The sequence below is a fragment of the Oryctolagus cuniculus genome, chromosome 10, assembly GCF_051225735.1.
Source record: "Oryctolagus cuniculus isolate XC-2025 breed Fujian yellow rabbit chromosome 10, ASM5122573v1, whole genome shotgun sequence".
In the NCBI taxonomy this organism is placed as follows: domain Eukaryota; kingdom Metazoa; phylum Chordata; class Mammalia; order Lagomorpha; family Leporidae; genus Oryctolagus; species Oryctolagus cuniculus.
This window is the reverse complement of record NC_142876.1, coordinates 66,286,962-66,298,339: the sequence shown is the minus strand read 5'-3', so window position 1 is coordinate 66,298,339 and position 11,378 is coordinate 66,286,962. Positions and strand designations below refer to the sequence as shown.

Genomic DNA, 11,378 nt, shown 5'->3' with positions numbered 1-11,378 from the left:
ACGCTTGGGCCGTCCTCCACTGCTTTTCCCAGGCAGGGAAATCCAGCAGGGAGCTGGGTTGGAAGTGGAACAGCTGGGACACACACTGGGATGCTGGCATCGCAGGTGGAGGCTTTACCTGAACGCCGTAGTGCTGGCCCCACCTGAAAGTATTTTGCTGGCTCATTTAAGTACATGCCACTTGAAGAAGGAGAAAGCACCAGAAAGAACGGGAAGAATGGAGTGAAGGAAGGAATGTGAGACTGGCCATGAGATGGAGACGTGTGTACGAATAATGCACTCTTCCACGGAGAGGTACAGATTTTTGAAAGGTTTGCATGTGTTTAGAATTTTATGAAATATATATCCAAATCATTAATAATTAGAAAAGAATTTGTGATAAGATATATTGTTCAGTAAAGTATTAAATATACTTGCATTCATATAAAAAGTATAAAAGCACCCTGAAGTAATTTAAAATAATTTTTACATGGTAACATGCTTCTATTGATGCCTGGGTTATCACTTTTTTAAAAAAAGTTATTTATTTGAAAGTCAGAGTTATATACAGAGAGGGGGAGAGGCAGAAAGGTCTTCCATCTGCTTGTTCACTGCCCAGATGGCTGCAACAGCCGGAGCTGCACTGATCCAAAGCCAGGAGCCAGGGGCTTCTTCCAGGTCTCCTATGTGAGTATAGAGGCCCAAGGACTTGGGCCATCTTCTACTGCTTTCCCAGGCCATAGCAGAGGACTGGATTGGAAGTAGAGCAGCCAGGACTTGAACTGGTACCCATATTGGATGCCGGCACAGCAGGTGGCAGCTTTACCCACTATGCCACAGCGCCAGCCTCACTATCACTTTTTTTTTTTTAAACAAATTTATTTAGTTTTATTTGCAAGGGAGCAAGAGAGGAAGAGAGCGAGAGAGGGAGAGAGAAAGAGAAAGAAATATCTTCCATCCATTGGTTCATTCCCCAAATGGCCGCAACAGCTAGATCTTGGCCAGGCTGAGGCCAGAAACTGCATCTGGGTCACCCACATGGCTGACAGGGACCCAAGTACTTGGGCCATCTTCCTTTGCCTCCCCAGGTACATTAGCAGGGAGCTGGATTGGAAACAGAGTAGCCAGGACTCAAACTGGTGCTCTGATATGGTTGCCAGCACTGGAAGCAGTGGCTTAATCCATTGTACTACAAATGCCAGTCCCAGCTGGGTGATCACTTGATAAGGTAATGCCTCTTCATTTTGCTATTACCTATAAAGGCAAGTAGCGATGCATTTAAAATCACTATGAAGGGGCCAGAACTGAGGTGGAGGAGGTTAAGCTGCTGCCTGCAGCACCGGCATCCCATATGAGCGCTGGTTTGAGTCCCGGCTGCTCCACTTCCGATCCAGTTCCTCACTAATGTGCCTGGGAAACGACGGAGAATAGCCAAAGTGTTTGGGCCCCTGCTGCCCATGTAGGCGATCTAGAAGTTCCTGACTCCCGGCTTAGGCCTGGCCCAGCTCTGGCTATTGCAGCCGTTTGGAGAATAAACTAGATCTCTCTCTCTCTGTCTCTCCCTCCCTCTGTAACTCTGTCTTTGAAATAAATTAAATAAGCCTTTAAAAAGAAAAAAAAAATAAAATCACACTTAAAGCAAAAGTATCCAAACGCTCTGGGTGGGATACAACCCTGGATACACCAGGTTGAAGCATGCAGGATGTCAGAAGGCGTTCCCAGAGGGTCTTTAAGAACTTCTGCCTGGCTTCCCCCAGCATAGCCACCCTCCCTCATGATCCCACAATGCCCTGCACTCCCCGGATGCAGCTCTCATCCACTGTTACAGTTTGGACGTTATGCTTGTGTGAAAGGCTTGGTCCCCAGAGTGGCACTATCAGGATGGTAGAATCTTCGGGACATGTGACCTGATGGGAGATCTTAGGGCACTGGGAGTGTGCTCTAGGAAGGTGGTTCTCATATGAGCTTGATGTAGGCAGACAGATAGGATAAAGTTGATTAGATTTGTGAGCTGGAAGGCCACGCCTTCACCACGCCCCTGTGTGATCTCATCTCCCTACCTGAGCCCATCTGTATGCCCACCTCCCAATCAGGCTACATAACCACGCCCCTTTGGAAGTGGAAAAAAGGCCTGGAACATGGTGGGCCCAGCCCTCTTTCCCCTTATTTTCCCTCACTGCCCGGGATCCCCTTGTTGCCCTGTGCCTTCGGGGCGCGTTGCCTTCCGGCCACTGCTCTTTCTCTGCCTTCGCTTCCTTACTCATGCTAAGCTGCTCACCGCCTATGGCTCCTGGCCTGCTCTCTGCTCAGTGTGGACCGCAACTTAGTTTCTAGACTTTTCCTTCTCCCTTACATAAAGCCCTCACTCCCCTTCGCATTTCTCTCACTAAATAAAAAGCTAAAAAAATTTACCCTGCTGCCTGATTCTATTTGATCCAGTATTCAGAATTCTTCTCTGAATTCATGGCAAGAACCCACACAGCTCATTAATTTCAGAAATGTTGATAAGCCGATCGGTTTCACAATTCTTGAGTTCTGCAGAGAGGGTTGTAAAAGCTGGAGTCTACGCCCAGCCTCTCTGCTTTCTGACTCACTACCAGATCCTTCCTCTGCAAGCACTCTGCCATGGCACCCGCCACCCTCAGCAGAGCCAAGCTGAAGCCAGAAGCCAGGCGCTTCCTCCGGGTCTCCCATGCGGGTGCAGGGGCCCAAGGACTGGAGCCATCTTCCACTGATTTCCCTGATCAGGGTCTTGAGCCCCCCAAAGTGTAGGCTAACTAAATATTTTTATACAGTTAGTTGTCCCATAGTTACTTTATAGGCAGATGACAAATATTTATCGAATTAATGAATTCAACAACCAAACACAGCCAGAACTGTATAGGCTTTGGGAACATAGCAATCAACCAAATGGCATAAAGAATCCTTGACTTCATGGAGCTTTGCTTCTGGTCAGAGGAAAAAGAGAATAACAAAGAAACAGTCATCTGCAGTATGGCAAGTAGTGATCAGTGTGGTGGGTAAAAAGCACACAGAGAAGAGGGATGGGCGGAGAAGGTGAGCAGAGATAGGAAAGAAAAGGAGTGAGCCCAGCACCCAGCGAGTGGAGGGAGTCACAGCAGGAGTGCCCTGGGTGGGGCAGGACAGGGTGACCATGCAGATGGCGCAGTGAGAAGGGAGAGTCAGATCAGACAGGAAATCGGCAGCCTGTATCTGAGCGGGACTGCAGATCCTCTTGGACCTTGCAAGTTCACCGGAAGATTGAACTTGACCCTTTATTCTGAACAAGTTGGGAGCCAAGGGGAGGTTTTGAGCGGAGAGGCACGGTGAGCGGACTTTCCAGTGTGAAAGGATCATGCTGGCCGCTGGGTTAAGAATCAGCATGAGAAAGCCGGCACCGTGGCTCAATAGGCTAATCCTCCACCTTGCGGCGCCGGCACACTGGGTTCTAGTCCCGGTTGGGGCGCCGGATTCTGTCCCGGTTGCCCCTCTTCCAGGCCAGCTCTCTGCTGTGGCCAGGGAGTGCAGTGGAGGATGGCCCAAGTCCTTGGTCCCTGCACCCCATGGGAGACCAGGAAAAGCACCTGGCTCCTGGCTCCTGCCATCGGATCAGCGCGGTGCGCCGGCTGCAGCGGCGGCCATTGGAGGGTGAACCAACGGCAAAGGAAGACCTTTCTCTCTCTGTCTCTCTCTCTCACTGTCCACTCTGCCTGTCAAAAAAAAAAAAAAAAAAAAAAAAAAAGAAAGAATCAGCATGAGAAAGCAATGTCTGGAGGAGAAACAATTCAGAGGTGAATGTGATAGTTAATCCAGGCCAGAGACGGTGGAGGCTGCCCCCTGCAGGCAGCGAGCTGCTTGGACTCCGCAAGCCGTGCCAGCTGAGCAGGCTGCGAAGTGGGAGCTGCAGAGAAGTGAGCCTAACTCCAGGCAGCTGGGAGGAAGGCCCTGCCTTCTCTGTGGAGGGAAAGCTGCCGGAAAAGCGGGCTTGGAAAAGACCGGAAGTGCGGTTTTGGCAGATTAAGTTGCTTATTGACATACCTTTCTTATTTTGTCGACATGTCCATCCAATTTTGAGAGTAAACGGTGTTTCTTTTTCAGGATGATGGTATCTGGAATTGAGTGCTCACACAGCAGCCCACTTTCCTTCTGCAACGAATAGGACTTTGGATACAGTCTGCACCAGTGGGCAGTGTGCTGGGCCCTTGAATTAAGGTAACGGAAGGAGAGCTTGGAATGATGCCAAGTGGGTGGGCCCTCTGGGAGAGACAGTCCCCTGGGCCTGCGACGTCCCCGAGTACTCTTGCTGAGACGGCAGGCTGCAAGGCCGATCTGTCTTCAGGCACTGAAGTTCCTCTGTTTAGTCACAACGACAAGTATGTCGGTCAAAGTGGAGGGAAGCTGGCTTGCTCGCTGCTTGCTACAATGATGGCTGCTTGCATAGGGGCTGAGCCTTCGGCCCTGGTAAGGCAACCCACTGCCTGTGCAGGTGGCATCTGGGTCATCATTTTATCTCTGTGTATTGTAGGGGCAAGGGAACCAATGCAAATATGCTGAGGCTATTTGCTGTGTTTAGAATTGGGCCTTTGTCTCTGACCCAAGAATCTTGTGTCTTTTACCAGCATTAATGAAACACTAACTGTGCCTTGGGTAAAGTTTCAGACTATATACTTCTTTTTGTTTCCTAGATGTTATTTATTTTTAAAGGTTTGCTTATTTTATTTGAAAGGCAGAGTTAGAGAGAGAGAGAGAAAAAGAGAGAGAGAGAGAGAGAGAGATCTTTCATCTGCTGGTTCACTCCCCAAATGGCTATAATGGCTGGGGCTGGGCCAATCTGAAACTAGAAGCTTCTTCCCAGTCTCCCATGCAGGTGCAGGGGTCCAAGCACTTGGGCCATCTTCTACTGCTTTCCCAGGCCATTAGCAGGGAGCTGGATAGGAAGTGGAGCAGCTGGGACTAGAACTGGTGCCTATATGGGTTGCTGGTGTTGCAGGCAGCGGCTTTACCTGCCACACCACAGCCCCAGCTCCAACCTTCTGTAATTCTTGACAGTCCTTACTTCTCTCAAAGGAGTTGTCTAAAGCTCTATTCTGGGATTGAGAGGTAGCTTGGGGTGAACGGTGTCAGGCCAGATGGTCCAGCTTGGTGAGAGTCCACTCCCTCCTGGGGTATTTGACAGGTAGAGTTATAGACAGTGAGAGAGAGACAGAGAGAAAGGTCTTCCTTCTGTTGGTTCACTCCCCTAATGGCCGGGGCTGTGTCGAAACGAAGCCAGGAGCCAGGTGCTTCCTCCTGGTCTCCCATGCGGGTGCAGGGGCCTAAGCACTTGGGCCATCCTCCACTTCCCTCCTGGGCCACAGCAGAGAGCTGGGCTGGAAGAGGAGCAAATGGGACAGAACCAGCGCCCCAACCAGGACTAGAACTCAGTGTGCCGGCGCTGCAGGCAGAGGATTAGCCAAGTGAGCCACGGCACTGGCCATGGGGGACTGTGTTTCTGAGTGAAGTACTTGAGGGGGCATGATGAGGGAAACTGACTACCTGCAGCCGAAAAGGTGAAGCTGGTTTCCAATTTGTGGGTGCTCTTTTACTCATAATACAGGGGTAAATGTGAGGGCTTTGTTTCACCACTTAGGACTGGTGGGCGGGGACAGGTGGACATTGCATTTTTAGAGTAAAAGAAGCTGAAATGAAAGAAGTTCGGTCCTCTTGGCTTGGGGATGGACAGGTAGCTAGGCCACAAAGCATAGAGGACCTTTATTTTGTAAAGAGAATCCAGTTGCTATTGAGAGTAGTGCCTCTTCTCCATGGCGGACACATTCCCGGATGTCCCTCAGAGGCCTGAGACTGCTGATGGCAGCAAACCCTCTGTATGCAATGCTTCTCCTACACACACATACCTACAATGCAGTTCACTTGGTAAATTAGACACACTAAGAGGTTAAGAACAGCAGCCATAACATAGAATAATTATAATAATATACTTCAATCAAAGTTATTTAAAATGCACACATTTTTTATTTCTGGAACTTTCCACTCAGGTGACTGAAACTGTGCAAGCAAAAGTGTGGATAACAGGGAACTACTGGGCTTTGAAGAAACCGAGACTGGCTGGGCCAGCAGAGGCTAAACCCTCCCATCACACTGAGTCCTCTTCCCTCCTCTGTGGAAGCAATGCTGAGCGAGGGCCCGCCTGCAGGCGCCCTCAGGAGTGCTGGGGGATGTCGAAGATTGAGAGGAGCTATTGGTTATCTAAAGACACATGGGAAGAGACAATACCGCAGGAAGCAGCAACCTTTTAAGAAGGTACAGTAGAAATTCAGTAATGTACTTAATCTATGAACTATCACAGATTTATCATTTATAGTTCATGCAACATAACCTCCCTGCCTTCTGGTAGAATCCATCTCTCTTGAGTTGATAGCAATGACAAAGAGATAAGCATGTGATGGAGCTTGTTTGGCGCCATCCACACAGAGAGCACACGGATTAATCCATATCGCAGCAAACAGTTTGAGTGAGATATTGTAAAGTCTCATTTTCCTATCAGTGACTACATTAATGGCTTATCAGTGCCCCCTCCAGCTTCTCCAGGCCTTCCTTGGCAAATCTGCTGTTAGACAAATGAAAGGCAGGATTGGCAATGGCTCACTCTCAGCAGTGACACATCAGGGAGCTGATGTTGGCCTGAGTAGTCTGTCCTTGCTCCCCCTGCCTCCTCAAGAGGGTAGCAAAGACTTAGACCGCATACTTCTCTTTCTGAACTACGCTGCCATCCCAAATGGGAAGACAAGAGAATGGGAAGATGATGGAATTTCAGGACACCTGACAGCAGGAGGCGCTGTACTTGTGCACACATGTGGTATTTTTATTCTGCAGAGTGTGTTGGCTGAATTCAAAAATTCTTTATCTGCCCCCACACAAAATAGTCTGCCTCATCTTAATTTGCAAAACTTCTTATTACTCCTTTTACTCGCTGCTCTAAGTGTTTCTATAAAAGGACAGGTGTGCTATCTCAAACTGAAATCTACATAACCAACTTCCAAATTAGATTCTAATTATTTCCATCCTCTTTTGCTCTTGTGTCGTTCAAACATAAAATACATTAATTGCCAACAGCCTCTGAATCAGGGGCTCCTGCCATAGGGCTGATGAATTAAAGGAAGTTTCTGCACCATTTAAACAGGGAAGGACGCTACCACAAACGCTGCTCCTTCGACAGCGGGGATCGTTGTGGGTGATCACTATCCTTCTGCCAAAGACAGATACCATCTTCTCTGGGCAGTGGTCTATCGAGAACAACACTTTTGGCTGCGTTGCTGAAAAGCAGCATTAGGGTTGGAAAGACATAGCACTTCCTAGGTGTTCTGGGAAGGCGTGGGCTGATGGTCTGAGGAAGGAGGCGTTTGCATTGCGGAGTTTTGAGAAGGGAGAGGATTCGTTCAGCTTCTGAGCCTTTTCTGTGCCTTCTGGACCTTTCATAGAAGCTGGTGCTTGGGCCCCTGCACCCACATGGGAGACCCAGAAGAAGCTCCTTGCTCCTGGCTTCGGATCAATGCAGCTCCAGCCGATGCTGCCATTTGGGAGTGAACCAGCAGACGGAATACCTCTCTCTCTGTCTCTCCCTCTCACTGTCTGTAACTCTACCTTTCAAATAAATAAATATAATCTTAAAAAAAAAAAAGGTCTGTGGTATGACTGGAACCCAGGCCCCCTCTCACAGGCTCATCTCTGATATGCTATGGAAATGTTTTTCATAACAGGAAAAGTGAATTCCACTCTTCCGTCTCTGAAAACATGTCTGTAGAAAAGTGTGTCTGAATGAATGTCAACTCATACAATGACATTTCCATGTGTCCTTCTTCATCCCAAGTACCCTTAAGGTCTTCCTTCAGGTTTTATGTTCACTTTCCTACCACTTTGATATCATTTTGATATCTGCCTCTCTGGATCCAAACATGATATGAGGGGACTTTATTTCCTTGACAGAGTTCCCTCTTTTTCTTTCTTTTAAAGATTTATTTATTTATTTGAAAGTCAGAGCCACACAGAGAGAGGAGAGGCAGAGAAAGAGAGAGAGAGAGGTCCTCCATCTGCTGGTTCACTCCCTAATTGACCGCAATGGCTGGAGCTGCTCTGATCTGAAGTCAGGAGCCAGGAGCTTCTTCTGGATCTCCCACACAGGTGCAAGGGCCCAAGGACTCGGACCATTTTCCACTACTATCCCAGGCCATAGCAAAGAGCTGGATTGGAAGTGGAACAGGCCCCGAACTAGCATTCATATGGGATGCCAGCACCTCAGGCCAGGGCGTTAACCCACTGCGCCACAGAACTGCCCCCCCCCCCACCTTTTCAAATAAAATTCTCTGCCTATTCCCAGTCTTGCCCTCAGGATTGAGGTTGGTGAAACCCACGTCATTCAGCCCCCATGTCTATGGCCTCCCTGCAGGTGACTCAGTTGAGAGCTGTCACCCACAGCCCTCTCCGGTCAACTCCTTCAGAGTTTCCTGCTATAGAAGCCCCATGTTTCCTTAAAGAATGGAACATTCTTGGAATGTTCCTGTTCCTCGCCCAGACTTCCTGAAGGGCTGAGTCTTCGATACTCTTTTCTCTCTGGCTTGGTGTAACTGAAACCTTGTCCAGGGGCTCTGGTGGTCTTGGCCATTGCATCTGCTGGGTCTGAGGGAGTCCAGGCTTCAGGTCAAGTTCTTGGTCTTTGTACAGATTGGGAAATTGACTTTAGTGTTTGGACATAAAGGTTCTTCACTTCTTCTCTAACTCTGTCCACGCTGCATGCTATGGAAGCATTAGATATAAATATTAGAGCTGTCAGCAGCTGAAAATAATTCTATGTCAGTTACCAGCACTTTCTTTCTGAGATTTTTTTCCACTGGGATTGGGGAGCCTCCGTGGTTGCATTTGGAAAGATACCGTGAGGAGAAGGTCTAAAGAACTGACTCATGCCAGTTAAGTCGGTGACTGTTCATCTGGTGGTGACTAACAGCATTCTTCTGACTGTTAAAGGCAGGGATAAAATTATTATATTGTGTAACCAAAAGATGGCATACTCCCTCTTCCTGTTTTTTGTTTTTGGGCAAATTGGAAAGACCATCTTGTTCTTACTCTATTTTTCCCTTACCACAAGTGACAATAGTGAGTAAAGGTTACATAAGCAAATAAATAAAATAGATCCTGATCTTCTTTAATGCAATACTGATACAGACACATCTACTGCAAAAGAATACAAGACATTTATTTTTCCTCACTTGGTTTATTTTTATAGCACTGGTTGTTTGTTTGTTTGTTTGTTTTCTGAACATTTTAAGCAGTGACATCTCCATGATATGTCCCACATGAGAGACCTGTAGGTTTCACCAAATGGTAGCTCATGTCTGTACACGCCAAGACAGCATTGGACAAAAGTACAAATCAGCAGTAGTGTTAGATTATTTCTTGGTCATGTATTTCCAAAAATTGTTACCCCACAACATATCTTTCCATCTCTTCTGAGACAACTGTATTACCTTGTCCTCTGACTCTCAGTTTTTCTTTCATAACCTTCCTTTCTTATACAGAAGATTACTTACTAATTAAAGCAAAAATTCAGTTATCTAGGGTATTACACCTGAGCCAGATGCCCTGTTTAAATAGAAAACCATACAGTCTGCCCTAGCTAATAAATAACTCGGCTCCTACTGACACTGAACTCCTTAAAAAATGATTTTAGTTTATCCCCCTTCTAGGTGACTATTTGAAATCAGGGGGCAAACCTGGGGGCATGTGTGTTGATATATCGTGTGCTGTAATCAGATGGAGCTGAATTCATGTCTAGTGATTTGGAGCGAGTTGCTCAACTTTGGGCAAGTTTCATGCTAACAAAATGTAGGGGAAAATATCCAATTTGTAGGCCGATGTGAGAATAAGGTGATACCATCTCTACCCTGTACCTAGCAAGCAGGCACTCACTCAATGTAAAACCTTCTTCCTTCCTATTAAGAAGGCATGCGTGTGTTTCTACCATTATTCTTACTTGACCAGTAGGAGGAAATAAATCATCGAACTTCTACAAATATTCTATTCCTCTAGGAATAAATATTTATTCGATTTACATGTTCCATGTGAACTATTGTTTAAACCATTTACTCAAGGACCAGCATCATGGTACAGCAGGTCAAACCTTTTGATGCAGTCATCCTCTATCAGAATGCCGGTTCTGGTCCAAGCTGCCCTGCTTCCAAACCAGCTCCCTGCTAATGAGTCTAGGGAGCCTGGGGAGGAGGGCCGAAGTGCTTGGGCCTCTGCCACCCATGTGGGAGACCTGGGTAGAGCTCCTGGCTCCTGGCTTTGGCCTGGCCCAGCTCTGGATGCTGCAGACATTTGAGGAGTGGGCCAGTGGATGGAAGATTGATCTCTCCCTCTCTTTCTCTCCCCCTCCCTCTTTCTCTCTGTCACTCTTTCAAATAAATTTTAAAAAGTTTTAAAAAATCATTGATAAGCAACTCATATAGTAGTAACTAAGACTTATTGAGTGCTAGGGCCTCTCTGAGTATCTTTGAATGGATTAACTCCTGTCATGCTCCTTGTATCCCTGTGAAAGGATATGATCATCTCTGTTTTACAGGAAAGGAAATGGGTCATAGAGCTGTTTGTTAACTTGTCCAAGGTCACACGGCTGACAAGATGGGAAACGTGGGACTCAAACCCAAGCTTTCTGCCTCTGGAGTCTGGGTTCTTAGCCATGATGTTCTCGCACGGCTCCATATGGTAAACCTGGTTATGGGAAGATTTAGACCCCCTTTAGAAATATTGTCTTTCCACTTTATCACATGCTGTCATGTCCATTTTTTTTTTTAAAAAGATTTATTTATTTGAGAGGCAGAGTTACAGAGAGAAACAGAGACAGGGAGAGAGAGGTCTTCTGTCTTCTGGTTCACTCCCCAAGTGGCTGCGATGGCCAGAGCTGGGCTGATCCAAAGCCAGGAGCCAGGAGCTTCCTCTGGGTCTCCCATGTGAGTGCAGGGCCCAAGACTTGGGCCATCTTCTACTGTTTTCCCAGGCCACAGCAGAGAGCTGGATCAGACATGGAGCAGCTGGGACTAGAACCGGTGCCCATATGGGATGCTGGTGCCACAGGCAGAAGCTTAGCCCACTACTCCACAGCCATGGCCTGTCTTGTCCATTAATTCAGGGGTTCCTCACTGTGATCTCACAGGGCAGTCCGCCTCCATTTTAAGGCTGAAAAAACTAGTTTGGGGAAGAAAGCAACCAGGCCTATCATTCATAATCTGTGGTTTTAGAACACAAATCCACATGAGATTGTCCAGAAATAATGGGGATAAAGGTTCACCAGGCAAGCTCTGTGCTTGGTTACCTACGTACCCATCACCACTTTACAAAATCTGCAG

General features: G+C 47.4%; 1 long non-coding RNA gene across 5 annotated transcripts in view; it reads left to right on the top strand.

Annotated features, from left to right (window-relative positions):
- The first annotated feature begins 127 nt into the window (after window positions 1-127).
- LOC149123802 (uncharacterized) overlaps window positions 128-11,378 on the top strand; it is a 39,438-nt gene continuing 28,187 nt past the window's right edge. For 2 of the 5 annotated variants that reach the window (XR_016215148.1, XR_016215147.1), the window contains exons 1-3: window positions 146-294; window positions 4,078-4,191; window positions 6,015-6,279. This is a non-coding gene — a long non-coding RNA (uncharacterized LOC149123802). Of the gene's footprint in view, window positions 312-3,823; window positions 3,981-4,077; window positions 4,192-6,014; window positions 6,280-7,457; window positions 7,623-11,378 lie in introns of those variants that run through there. The other 3 variants (XR_016215150.1, XR_016215146.1, XR_016215149.1) reach the window with 3 other exon arrangements.